Source organism: Lactuca virosa, chromosome 2, assembly GCF_052849685.1.
Source record: "Lactuca virosa cultivar CGN04683 chromosome 2, Lactuca_virosa_CGN04683_v6, whole genome shotgun sequence".
Lineage (NCBI taxonomy): Eukaryota > Viridiplantae > Streptophyta > Magnoliopsida > Asterales > Asteraceae > Lactuca > Lactuca virosa.
The window spans coordinates 101,877,930-101,891,034 of NC_136427.1; positions in this window are offsets into that span (position 1 = coordinate 101,877,930).

Genomic DNA, 13,105 nt, shown 5'->3' on the forward strand with positions numbered 1-13,105 from the left:
GGTCATAATTTGGAGTCTAATGTGAGATAGGGAACAGGTGCAAGATCGAGCACCGCCTGTAGTCAAGGAATCTAAGAGTTAGATACTCGTTCGTAGAAACATCAAAGTTACGGTTATTACTTGGATGAAGAGATAACGTATGGAGTCATCATGTGAGCCATGTTTCGTTGATGATTCCGGGACGTAATCATCCTAAGGGGGAGATAATTGTAACGCCCGTAGATCCGGGCTAGTCAATTTAGAGATAATAGGGGTCGAAAACGACCTTTCGACAAAAGATTATTTAGAATAAATAATCTTAGCCAAGTTGTAGAATATGTCTCAACGTTTCCGTACATATAAAGAACGCCGAAATCCGAGTTATAACGAAGAAGTTTTGACCCGTCGAGGTTTTACGGCAAAACCGGCACGACACCGGGAAGCGTAAAAAGTGAATTTTCGATAAAAGACTTTTTAGCCTTAGTAATATAAACCAAAGTCGTAGAGTATGTTAAACCGAGAAAATCCATAAAAAGAACGCCCAAATCTGACTTCGTATGAGGAAGTTATGATTTTTCAAAGTTTCGGCTTAACACTGTACAGCCCGAAACTCGAATTTTAGTTCGAGCGGTTTTTGGCTTACACGATCTAAATGAGAGTTGAAGATCTCATTAATAGGAACTCAACGGTAAAAAGACAGACAACCTGTAGGTGTTTTGAACTGTGTATTCACCAGATGTACTCTAAAAACCCATTGACATGTATTGGGAGTGGATTCTCGGAAACGATACTGTCGATAAACAAATCCTGGCGACTATGAGACGTAGTGCCTAAACCCTGGCGACTATGCGACGTAGTGCCTGTTGTATAAACCCTGGCGACTATGAGACTTAGTGCCTAAAACCTAGCGACTATGCGACGTAGTGCCAAATGTGTAGACTCTGGCAACGATGGATTTCGTGCTGATTGCTTAGGATAATCCTTAGGAATAAATGAACGAGGAATAGTATATTCTTAGGGTAGCATAAGGAAGATAATGGGGAAGGGTAATTGGGTTGATTGTTTAATGGTTTAAACATAATAATTATATTATTGTGGGTTGAAAACCCTATGTACTCACCAGGTTTCCCAACCTGACCCACTCAAGCTTATCTGTATCACAGGTGTCGATATGAAGCCACTTTACACTGAGGGATTTAAAAGAGATATAGATCACTAGTGATAATAAATGTAAGTTTTGTTTATGCTTATGTTTCTGTATTGACAATGACATCCCAATGTTTGAAAATGAATAAAAATACATTTCTTAGGAAATGCTTTGATAACGTATTTATCATGTTTTTCTGGGAATAAATTCCGCAACATTTTTATTAAAAGAGGTACTCTGATTTTTATAAAGCATAAAAAAAATCGGTCTTTTCTGGCCGTGAAAATGGGGATGTCACAGTTGGTATCAGGGCATTAGTTTAAGCGAACTAGGAATATGGATTTATTTCTAGACTTAAACTTAGAATGCTAAACGATGATTGTGAGGAGTGTGTCTAATAAAATTTTGGTAATACACCTGAATAGACACAAGCACTAGCTAATTTAGGGAAAATGCCTAACATGCTTTTATGTGCTAAATGATTTATGATATGCATTATATGATCGGATCTATGGTCTGTTGCCGACCGGATCTGGAAACTTTATGTGTTCAGATTTCTAAACGTTTAAATACGGTATTAGAACTGGCATATAACTTTTCGGAGTAATAAGGAGGATTACGTGTCTAAACCTTCTCTATCTGTATTCGCGTCTCGATGCGCTGAACACATGCTTCCGTGAACGTAACGTCGTGGTGCAGGCTCGTAGCAAATTGAGTAAATGGAGGAAATGAAAAGGCTTATGATAGTGAATGATACCTATCGGAAGATATCATAAGAGAGGTATCTTGCGTTTAGAATACGTCTGATAAAATAGTAGTATGTCTAGAGAAGTATGGTACATCTGAATGTACATATTTGATTGGCGGGATGATAGAGCGATTGGTGTAATTCCTAAAGTTTTCCTATCATCTGGAATTTCCATCACCAACCGAGTTGAAGCAGAATTGATGATTGAAGATACGCGTGGAAGAAGTCCTAGTAGAGTCTAGGGAAATTTTTTATGATTATTTGGACACACTCGTATGTGTTAAATTGTTTTGTGATTTTAGGACTTGGGGATTGCGAGACAATACTTGGGACGAGTATGAGTAGGTGTGAAAGGTAGTAGATGCATATACTACCGGAAGCACATGACTCACGCTTGGATCAGGGAAACTTATCTTATGTTCGTATCCAGTAAGGATCGAGATTGTGACTTGAAGGTCATAATTTGGAGTCTAATGTGAGATAGGGAACAGGTGCAAGATCGAGCACCGCCTGTAGTCAAGGAATCTAAGAGTTAGATACTCGTTCGTAGAAACATCAAAGTTACGGTTATTACTTGGATGAAGAGATAACGTATGGAGTCATCATGTGAGCCATGTTTCGTTGATGATTCCGGGACGTAATCATCCTAAGGGGGAGATAATTGTAACGCCCGTAGATCCGGGCTAGTCAATTTAGAGATAATAGGGGTCGAAAACGACCTTTCGACAAAAGATTATTTAGAATAAATAATCTTAGCCAAGTTGTAGAATATGTCTCAACGTTTCCGTACATATAAAGAACGCCGAAATCCGAGTTATAACGAAGAAGTTATGACCCGTCGAGGTTTTACGGCAAAACCGGCACGACACCGGGAAGCGTAAAAAGTGAATTTTCGATAAAAGACTTTTTAGCCTTAGTAATATAAACCAAAGTCGTAGAGTATGTTAAACCGAGAAAATCCATAAAAAGAACGCCCAAATCTGACTTCGTATGAGGAAGTTATGATTTTTCAAAGTTTCGGCTTAACACTGTACAGCCCGAAACTCGAATTTTAGTTCGAGCGGTTTTTGGCTTACACGATCTAAATGAGATTTGAAGATCTCATTAATAGGAACTCAACGGTAAAAAGACAGACAACCTGTAGGTGTTTTGAACTGTGTATTCACCAGATGTACTCTAAAAACCCATTGACATGTATTGGGAGTGGATTCTCGGAAACGATACTGTCGATAAACAAATCCTGGCGACTATGAGACGTAGTGCCTAAACCCTGGCGACTATGCGACGTAGTGCCTGTTGTATAAACCCTGGCGACTATGAGACTTAGTGCCTAAAACCTAGCGAGTATGCGACGTAGTGCCAAATGTGTAGACTCTGGCAACGATGGATTTCGTGCTGATTGCTTAGGATAATCCTTAGGAATAAATGAACGAGGAATAGTATATTCTTAGGGTAGCATAAGGAAGATAATGGGGAAGGGTAATTGGGTTGATTGTTTAATGGTTTAAACATAATAATTATATTATTGTGGGTTGAAAACCCTATGTACTCACCAGGTTTCCCAACCTGACCCACTCAAGCTTATCTGTATCACAGGTGTCGATATGAAGCCACTTTACACTGAGGGATTTAAAAGAGATATAGATCACTAGTGATAATAAATGTAAGTTTTGTTTATGCTTATGTTTCTGTATTGACAATGACATCCCAATGTTTGAAAATGAATAAAAATACATTTCTTCGGAAATGCTTTGATAACGTATTTATCATGTTTTTCTGGGAATAAATTCCGCAACATTTTTATTAAAAGAGGTACTCTGATTTTTATAAAGCATAAAAAAAATCGGTCTTTTCTGGCCGTGAAAATGGGGATGTCACAGTTGGTATCAGGGCATTAGTTTAAGCGAACTAGGAATATGGATTTATTTCTAGACTTAAACTTAGAATGCTAAACGATGATTGTGAGGAGTGTGTCTAATAAAATTTTGGTAATACACCTGAATAGACACAAGCACTAGCTAATTTAGGGAAAATGCCTAACATGCTTTTATGTGCTAAATGATTTATGATATGCATTATATGATCGGATCTATGGTCTGTTGCCGACCGGATCTGGAAACTTTATGTGTTCAGATTTCTAAACGTTTAAATACGGTATTAGAACTGGCATATAACTTTTCGGAGTAATAAGGAGGATTACGTGTCTAAACCTTCTCTATCTGTATTCGCGTCTCAATGCGCTGAACACATGCTTCCGTGAACGTAACGTCGTGGTGCAGGCTCGTAGCAAATTGAGTAAATGGAGGAAATGAAAAGGCTTATGATAGTGAATGATACCTATCGGAAGATATCATAAGAGAGGTATCTTGCCTTTAGAATACGTCTGATAAAATAGTACTATGTCTAGAGAAGTATGGTACATCTGAATGTACATATTTGATTGGCGGGATGATAGAGCGATTGGTGTAATTCCTAAAGTTTTCCTATCATCTGGAATTTCCATCACCAACCGAGTTGAAGCAGAATTGATGATTGAAGATACGCGTGGAAGAAGTCCTAGTAGAGTCTAGGGAAATTTTTTATGATTATTTGGACACACTCGTATGTGTTAAATTGTTTTGTGATTTTAGGACTTGGGGATTGCGAGACAATACTTGGGACGAGTATGAGTAGGTGTGAAAGGTAGTAGATGCATATACTACCGGAAGCACATGACTCACGCTTGGATCAGGGAAACTTATCTTATGTTCGTATCCAGTAAGGATCGAGATTGTGACTTGAAGGTCATAATTTGGAGTCTAATGTGAGATAGGGAACATGTGCAAGATCGAGCACCGCCTGTAGTCAAGGAATCTAAGAGTTAGATACTCGTTCGAAGAAACATCAAAGTTACGGTTATTACTTGGATGAAGAGATAACGTATGGAGTCATCATGTGAGCCATGTTTCGTTGATGATTCCGGGACGTAATCATCCTAAGGGGGAGATAATTGTAACGCCCGTAGATCCGGGCTAGTCAATTTAGAGATAATAGGGGTCGAAAACGACTTTTCGACAAAAGATTATTTAGAATAAATAATCTTAGCCAAGTTGTAGAATATGTCTCAAGGTTTCCGTACATATAAAGAACGCCGAAATCCGAGTTATAACGAAGAAGTTATGACCCGTCGAAGTTTTACGGCAAAACCGGCACGGCACCGGGAAGCGTAAAAAGTGAATTTTCGATAAAAGACTTTTTAGCCTTAATAATATAAACCAAAGTCGTAGAGTATGTTAAACCGAGAAAATTCATAAAAAGAACGCCCAAATCTGACTTCGTATGAGGAAGTTATGATTTTTCAAAGTTTCGGCTTAACAGTGTACAACCCGAAACTTGAATTTTAGTTCGAGCGGTTTTTGGCTTACGCGATCTAAATGAGAGTTGAAGATATCATTAATAAGAACCAACGGTAAAAAGACAGACAAAAATGGAGCTCGTATTCGAAAGTTATGGACGACGCTTAGTCTCTACTTTTCAAGCGCGGCGAATTCGATACAGTTTTGTAAATCCGAGATAGAATGAGAATTAGCCAACGAGGTCTAAATGAGAGTTGAAGATCTATATAATATGAACTCAACGGTAAAAAGACAGACAAAAACGGAGCTCGTATGCGAAAGTTATTGACGAAGCTTAGTCTCTACTTTTCGAGCGCGGCGAATTCGATACAGTTTTGTAAATCCGAGATAGAATGAGAATTAGCCAACGAGGTCTAAATGAGAGTTGAAGATCTCATTAATAGGAACTCAACGGTAAAAAGACAGACAAAAACGGAGCTCGTATGCGAAAGATACGGACGAAGCTTGGAGACTACTTTACTATACAATTCCTATAAATAAGAGATGAACTCTTCATAATTTCCTCACACCTTCAAACCTTTCTTTCTCTCTCTAACTTCTCTCTAACCTCCCTAAACCCCTCCCAAGTCTAGGGAACCTCCCTATCACGAGAAGAAAGCCCCGGAGCGCCCGACGGCTCCGAGATGAAAAGCTTTCGGCTCGGAAACGTTGTTCCAGCGAAGCCCGGTTTTTAATAAAAACCCGCTGTAAGTGAGCTACGCCTATACTATATTTAATATAGCTTTTATTTAATTATAGTAACATTATTAGGACCTTAAAATACTTATTTGGTCTATTATTATAAGTTATATTGAGTGTTATTTAACGCTTATATAATAGTAATAATAGCTAGACTATTAATTAGACGCGATTAACGTTAAAACTAAACTCTAGTGGTATTAATACTAGGTTTTGGTCAAGGAAAAATTGTTTTGAGATAACGAAGTGTTGTTCAAGTACCGAGTCACCACCTAATCAAGTGAGTGCATAGTTACTTTCATCTTACACATAGATAGTAAGTATTTAATATAAATTACGTGCTATGTGTGCATATTGTCTGAATACTTGCTGTCTATGCTGGGTGAAATATTTGTATACACGTTTTAAATGATTTAAACTGTATATGTATGTTATATCTACAAAATGTGTTGGGTAAAACATGGGTAGATGAAATAGTTGCTGTGTGACAAAAGTAAAATGATGAGAAGTGATATAGACCATGAGATAAGGGTGAGAGGTAAACCATGAGAGAAGCCTTTTACCCATGTGTTGGCCCCGTCATTCAGCAGAGTATGGATGGCAACCACGGACTATTCTAGACAGTCCAGTGGACACTAGCAGGCTCGCAACCTGTAGGTGTTTTGAACTGTGTATTCACCAGATGTACTCTAAAAACCCATTGACATGTATTGCGAGTGGATTCTCGGAAACGATACTGTCGATAAACAAACCCTGGCGACTATGAGACGTAGTGCCTAAACCCTGGCGACTATGCGACGTAGTTCCTTTTGTATAAACCCTGGCGACTATGAGACTTAGTGCCTAAAACCTGGCGACTATGCGACATAGTGCCAAATGTGTAGACTCTAGCAACGATGGATTTTGTGCTGATTCCTTAGGATAATCCTTAGGAATAAATGAACGAGGAATAGTTGATTCTTAGGGTAGAATAAGGAAGATAATGGGGAAGGGTAATTGGGTTGATTGTTTAATTGTTTAAACATAATAATTATATTATTGTGGGTTGAAAACCCTATGTACTCACCAGGTTTCCCAACCTGACCCACTCAAGCTTATCTGTCTCACAGGTGCCGATATGAAGCCACTTTACACTGAGGGATTTAAAAGAGATATAGATCACTAGTGATAATAAATGTAAGTTCTGTTTATGCTTATGTTTATGTATTGACAATGACATCCCAATGTTTGAAAATGAATAAAAATACATTTCTTCGGAAATGCTTTGATAACGTATTTATCATGTTTTTCTGGGAACAAATTCCGCAACATTTTTATTAAAAGAGGTACTCTGGTTTTTATAAAGCATAAACAAAATCGGTCTTTTCTGGCCGTGAAAATGGGGATGTCACAGTTCTTAATGCCGCTTTTCTGAATTTAATTAAGAGCTTGTTTAATTAGTTTAGTGAAAAGTTAGGATTAACTGAAGAGCTTGTTTTGGTTAATTAACTTGGTAAACGAGAATATACTAGAGCTTGTTATTTGTTCTCAATACCAACTTAGATTGAACACATTTTGAATAACCAGGTTTGTATTGATTGCATGATTAGGAAAGTCGCAACACAACTGAATTCCCCCATTTCTATTGAATTCCATTTTGTTTATTGCACTTCAATTTTTAATTTTAATTGACAATCAAAATCCCTTTTTTATATTTATTTGTTTTTTACTAGTATGTGCCTTAAGCAAAGAGGCATTGACCATTAGGCTCTCTCCATGAGGATTCCACCCTGCTTCCCTATGCTATCCTTTAGTACATTAGAGCAGTGAAAATTTATTTGCTTAAGATGCCCACAAAAATGTGTTAACACTACCAATCAGGCTTTGTTTGCGATTACCAAATCAATGTCATTAATTTGTTGCGAAATACCCAACGAGTTCCAACTACGATATGTCCCTTTGGCTTGAGAACAAGTTTCCAAAATTTGTTTCTCTCGAACTCTGCAAGCTCTTCTTGCATATAAATGATCCAATCAGGTTCTAATAAAGTTTCATTTATTGATTTAGGTTTGATTGAAGACATGAATGTTGCATACTAACAGTGTTTGGTCAGATCCTCGGATGATCGAGTTCTAATACCAGCAGAAGGTGTTCCAGTTATATGCTCGGGTGGATGATCTCTTCTCTAGATGTGTAGATGTATTTGATGATGTACCTCAACTACATTTTATGGAATGTTTTCAACTTCAGGAGGTTAATATCTAAATATCTTGATGTGGTTCCCCCTCAGTTTGTGAACATCATGCGGATATATCTTGAACAAAAGTTGATGATGAAGGATGTTTCCCTTGGGATACTGAAGGGTCCCCCTCAATTGTTGATAGTTCCCCATCGGCATTTGCAACAACTCTGGGAATTTATGGTTATAATTCTATCTCCTCAAATATTTAATCCCCGAAATACTCAGAGCTTTTAGAGTGATTCTATCGATTTTTGTTAAACTGATGGTTGAATCTCCTTAATAACTAGAACCTTTTATTGTTGTGAAGTATTTGAACGATTAGTTTGTATTATCAAATGAATTTCTTCAAGGACTGGAACCTTGATGGTTGTAACTATAGTGGGATTAGTAGAAAAAATTTCCCCCTTCAACTGGCGAGGTGGAAGTCTCATGTGAAATATCTTCTGAGAGAAAAGGTCCAAATGCTTTAATATGTTGTAAATGTACAAGAGGAGAAAAAAGAACATCATATAGTCTTGCAGTCTATGAAGGATAAATGAGAGCTTCAATGGTAACTTCAACAATGTTGAGGGGTCTAGGTTGGATTAGAACATCACATTCTACAATAAACTTCGTTTCATTAGATGGAGATCCTATCTGAACGTAGAAATCATCAAGTTTTACAACAAGACTTTCCTCCATTAATTTCGTTCTTTTGATGAGAACCCTCTTGGAAAAATTGTTGGTAGATTAACTCAAAAAGATACATTCGTTTGATTTTGGTGCGAATTTTTTGAGATGATCTTTGTTGTTTAGCACAAAACATCTACAACCAAAAATATGAGAAAAATCAAACATGAGGTTTACGATTGTTCAAACCTTCGTATGGAGTCTTGTTGAGGTCCTTAGTGATGATGCTTCTATTCTGAACAAAGAAGGCAGTTGATACAACTTTGACCCAGAAGTATAGAGGCAAATTTTCGAAGTTAAGCATTAATCTCGCAGGTTCTACCTGAGTTTTGTTTGTTCTTTTTACCATGCCATTCTGCTGCAGAGTATATGGTGTCGAGAACTTGTGGTTTATGCCTATTGTAACATACCAAAAATCATAACGTAAAAATTTCATTTTAAAATTAACCATAAACATCGGTTAGCCTTTTTAATAATTCAAATGTATGTTATAGTAAAATAGTTATCAGACTACAAATTCCGAAAATCTTTCAGTGCGGAAACCATAGGGTGATGCCGTCCGATCAGGCCGGGCCCTTCCCCTTCGAACTGGAAGTACCTGAAACGTAAAATGAAACTGTAAGCACAAATCTTAGTGAGTTCCCCTAAAATACCACATACTATCAAGCATATCTAGTTGCTTGCCTACCCCTTCAGTCTACTTCAACTGGATACTATCAAGTATATATGTGTGCTTGCCTACCCTTCGGTCTATTTCAACTGGTTACTATCAAGCATATATGGGTTCTTGCAATCCCCTTCGGTGCAGTTCAACCGGATACTGGGTCTATTTAATCCCCTAATACTACCACATAATATCATAACAGAAATCACAAAGTCATTAAGCAAATATAGGCATAATTAACAATTGTCATAAAGACAATCATCACACTACATCATATACTAGTGGGCCAGAATTGGTGCTTTCGACCCATGGATACTGCGAAGGAAGACTCGCCTTAGACTAAAGATATCAAATCGCACTCGGCGGATGAGCCGCGAAATACTCTCTCTATCGCACATGCATAAAACCCTAATTAGAAATTAGGCCACCTTTTAACCGAAAGTCCAAAACCCTAATTATTGGCTTAAGGAAAAAAGGGCTCCTTTACCCTTGACTCACTGGGCCTCCCTCCCCCTAAGGCCCAAATCCATAAAAAGCCTAAAAAGGCGTCCAAGCCCAACTACAAGACCTCTAAGGCCCAATATGGCCCAAGAACCCCTAACATGGCCTTAAGCCCAAAACAATGACCTGCTACAATTAGGTGGGCCCGAGGCCCAACTTAAACAAGTCCAAAGCCCAACACTAATCGAGCCTAAAAATCATTTACGCCCACAGTTGTGGACGAGCGGCGTACACGACTCGTACGCCCAACGTATGCTGATGACCATCCGGAGTCGGAACACTGACCAGTACGCATAACGTACTCTAGAGTACGCCCAGTGTATTGGCTAGTTAGCCTATTCTCATTCCCAAGTCTTAATCCATTCAACATTTACGTCCAAAACTTATATCCAAGCTCAAAATAACGTATTAAGCCATAAAGTTGCAGATTTTATGCTTTTGCATGCATGGATGGGGCTCAAACCATGAATTAAGCCCATTAACTCACTTGGATGGTTACTAACACTTGCATGGTTAAGTCTTAATCACCAAGATCCGATTTTTATGACTCAAGACACTTCCAAGAGTCCAAAGGGAAAGCTCAAATGGCCTGGAGTTGCTCATACTCCAAGAAACCAAGCTATGGGACTAAAAGATGCCATATTCAACCCTAAACCTAGATCTAAGCTTGTAATGATCAAGGTTCAAACTTTATACCTTCAATAGGCTAGAAATAGTGCACAAACTCTGGATCAACAAGCTCGTTCTTCTCCTTTGCTTCTTCCCAAACCTCCTTCTTCTTCAAAACCACCACAGAACACCACAACACTCAAGGTAAGCTCCATGATGCACTCATGAAGGCTAGGGTTTGAGATCAACACTAAAATGGAAGTGGACGCTGAGAAGGTAAAGGACTTGAGGTACTTAAGGTCTTTAAATAGGGTGCAAACCCTAATAATTGATATTTTCTCCTGGCTTGATTACGCCCAACGTAACCATGCGTACGCCCAGCGTACGCTGAAGCCTCAGCAATCCGGATGTCGAGCCAGTACGCCCGGCGTATGTCACAACTAGCAAATTTGGCTAGGAAGTTCTACCCTTATGTAAGCATTACCAATAATTGTAACCATGACTTGAAAACATGATGTTTTTTCAATAACAACAAAATTCCATCAAACACTCTATAGAACACTTCAAATGGTCAACAAAAGATTGGAAACCCTAACAATCTCGGTGTAAGTCCATTATGGACCAGGATTTCCTTATTGGGCCTAATGGACCAATAAGCTTCCAATTTGACTATTTTGGGCTTAGGACCCTTAAATGGGCCCTAATTGGACCCACTCTCATGAAAGTTAACATTTTGGGCCATAATGGATCCAAAATGAATTGGTTTACCTTAATGGGCCTTATTGGGCCATAACAAACCTAATAAACTTCAATGGGCCGTGAAACCCATTCTATCCTTTTAATCGGGCCATGAACTATTTATTGAGCCCAATGGGCCGAATAATAATATTGGGCTTATGAAAATTCAATCAAATCAAAAGTTGGGCCCAACATCACTCTCTTCATGTCTCTTGGCCCATTCTCGGCCATATAGATAAAAAAAAGAGAAATATATGAATTAAGGAGAATTAGACACCTAATTATTACATCTAGGATATCTATGCAAGTTCTCATGTCTCTAAGAAGCTATCACTTCAAGCTTTCTCTCCTCTCTCTTCTTCTTCTTCTAGGCCGAAGATCAAAAACACACACACTTCACTTGAAAATTCTCTCAATCACTCTCAAGCACTTTTCTCCTCTATTCCTCCAAGATCTCGAAAATTTGGCTAGAATTCTAAGGATCTTCATCAAATCATTCCAATTATTGGTAAGTTCTTGTCAAACATAAGTATCTTCATCCACCTTAGCATGAAAAACTCTTTCTTACATAGTTTTATTCCATGATCATACCATAGTCTCTTCATAAACTCGAGATCCACAACAAAGGTGTGCTAATACCTAAAACTCTCTTCCAATTCTTCTTCAAACCGAGAACAACTAAGCAAGGTGAGTTCATACCCCTTGTTTTTGGTTTTTACATGATTTATGGGGGAGAATACAAGTAAAATATGTAGATCCATGTGTTTTTGTATGATATGTGTGATTTCTTGAATTTATTTGATGAATATGTGTTAGAAACTTGATCTATTTGAGATTCTTAACCTTGTTAAGGAAATATGTGACCTAAGATATCTTATACATATTATTATCAAGGCAAAAGTATTATACAAGTTAAAACTAAGTAAAACAAAACACAAATTCTATTTATGAACCATTTTTTGACAAATAAGCAAAAGATGGAGGAAATGATGTCATTTACGGTTTTTATAAGGGTCAAAAGGGTCAAATCACTTAAAATATGAGTTATTATGAAAATCACGGTTTTTAAAAGAGTAAAAGTGTAAATTTTAGCCTAATGGGCTAAAGTTTGGGCTTTTCGGCTTTTAGGCCCAATTTGCGAAAAATATGAAACTTAAGGGACTGAAATTGCAAGTTTATCAAAATATGAGTTAAAAACACAAATAAACAAATTTCAGGGGCTGAAAATTTCTTTCTAACGAAATAGGACTAAAAATGCAAAGTTTTTGGATTTTGGGTTAAATTGTAAAAATTGCGAACATTTGGACTACAAGTGTAAATCTTTTTAATTAAAGGGCTGAAACTGTGCAAAACTTTATTTTGGGCTGAAATCATGATTTAAATGAGCGTTTGGGTAGAAAATGTCAAGAAACATAATCTAAGGACCTAAAATGTAATTTTCATAAAAGGGGTAAAAATTTGTCATTTTTACTAGAAAAGGGGCTGGATTGGTCAAACAACTATTTATGGGTCAATTATGTTAATACTAAAATAATTGGGTCAAAAATACATAATTTTAATAATTTATGGATTTAAATAGAAAAAAAAATTATATATATATATATATATATATATATATATATATATATATATATATATATATATATTTATAAATCTAAATATCATTATAACACAATTTGGCGAATGTGGTGACTTTTCGATTAAACAATTCGTGTGAAACAAACCTTACGACATTAATACTATACAAAACAAGTAA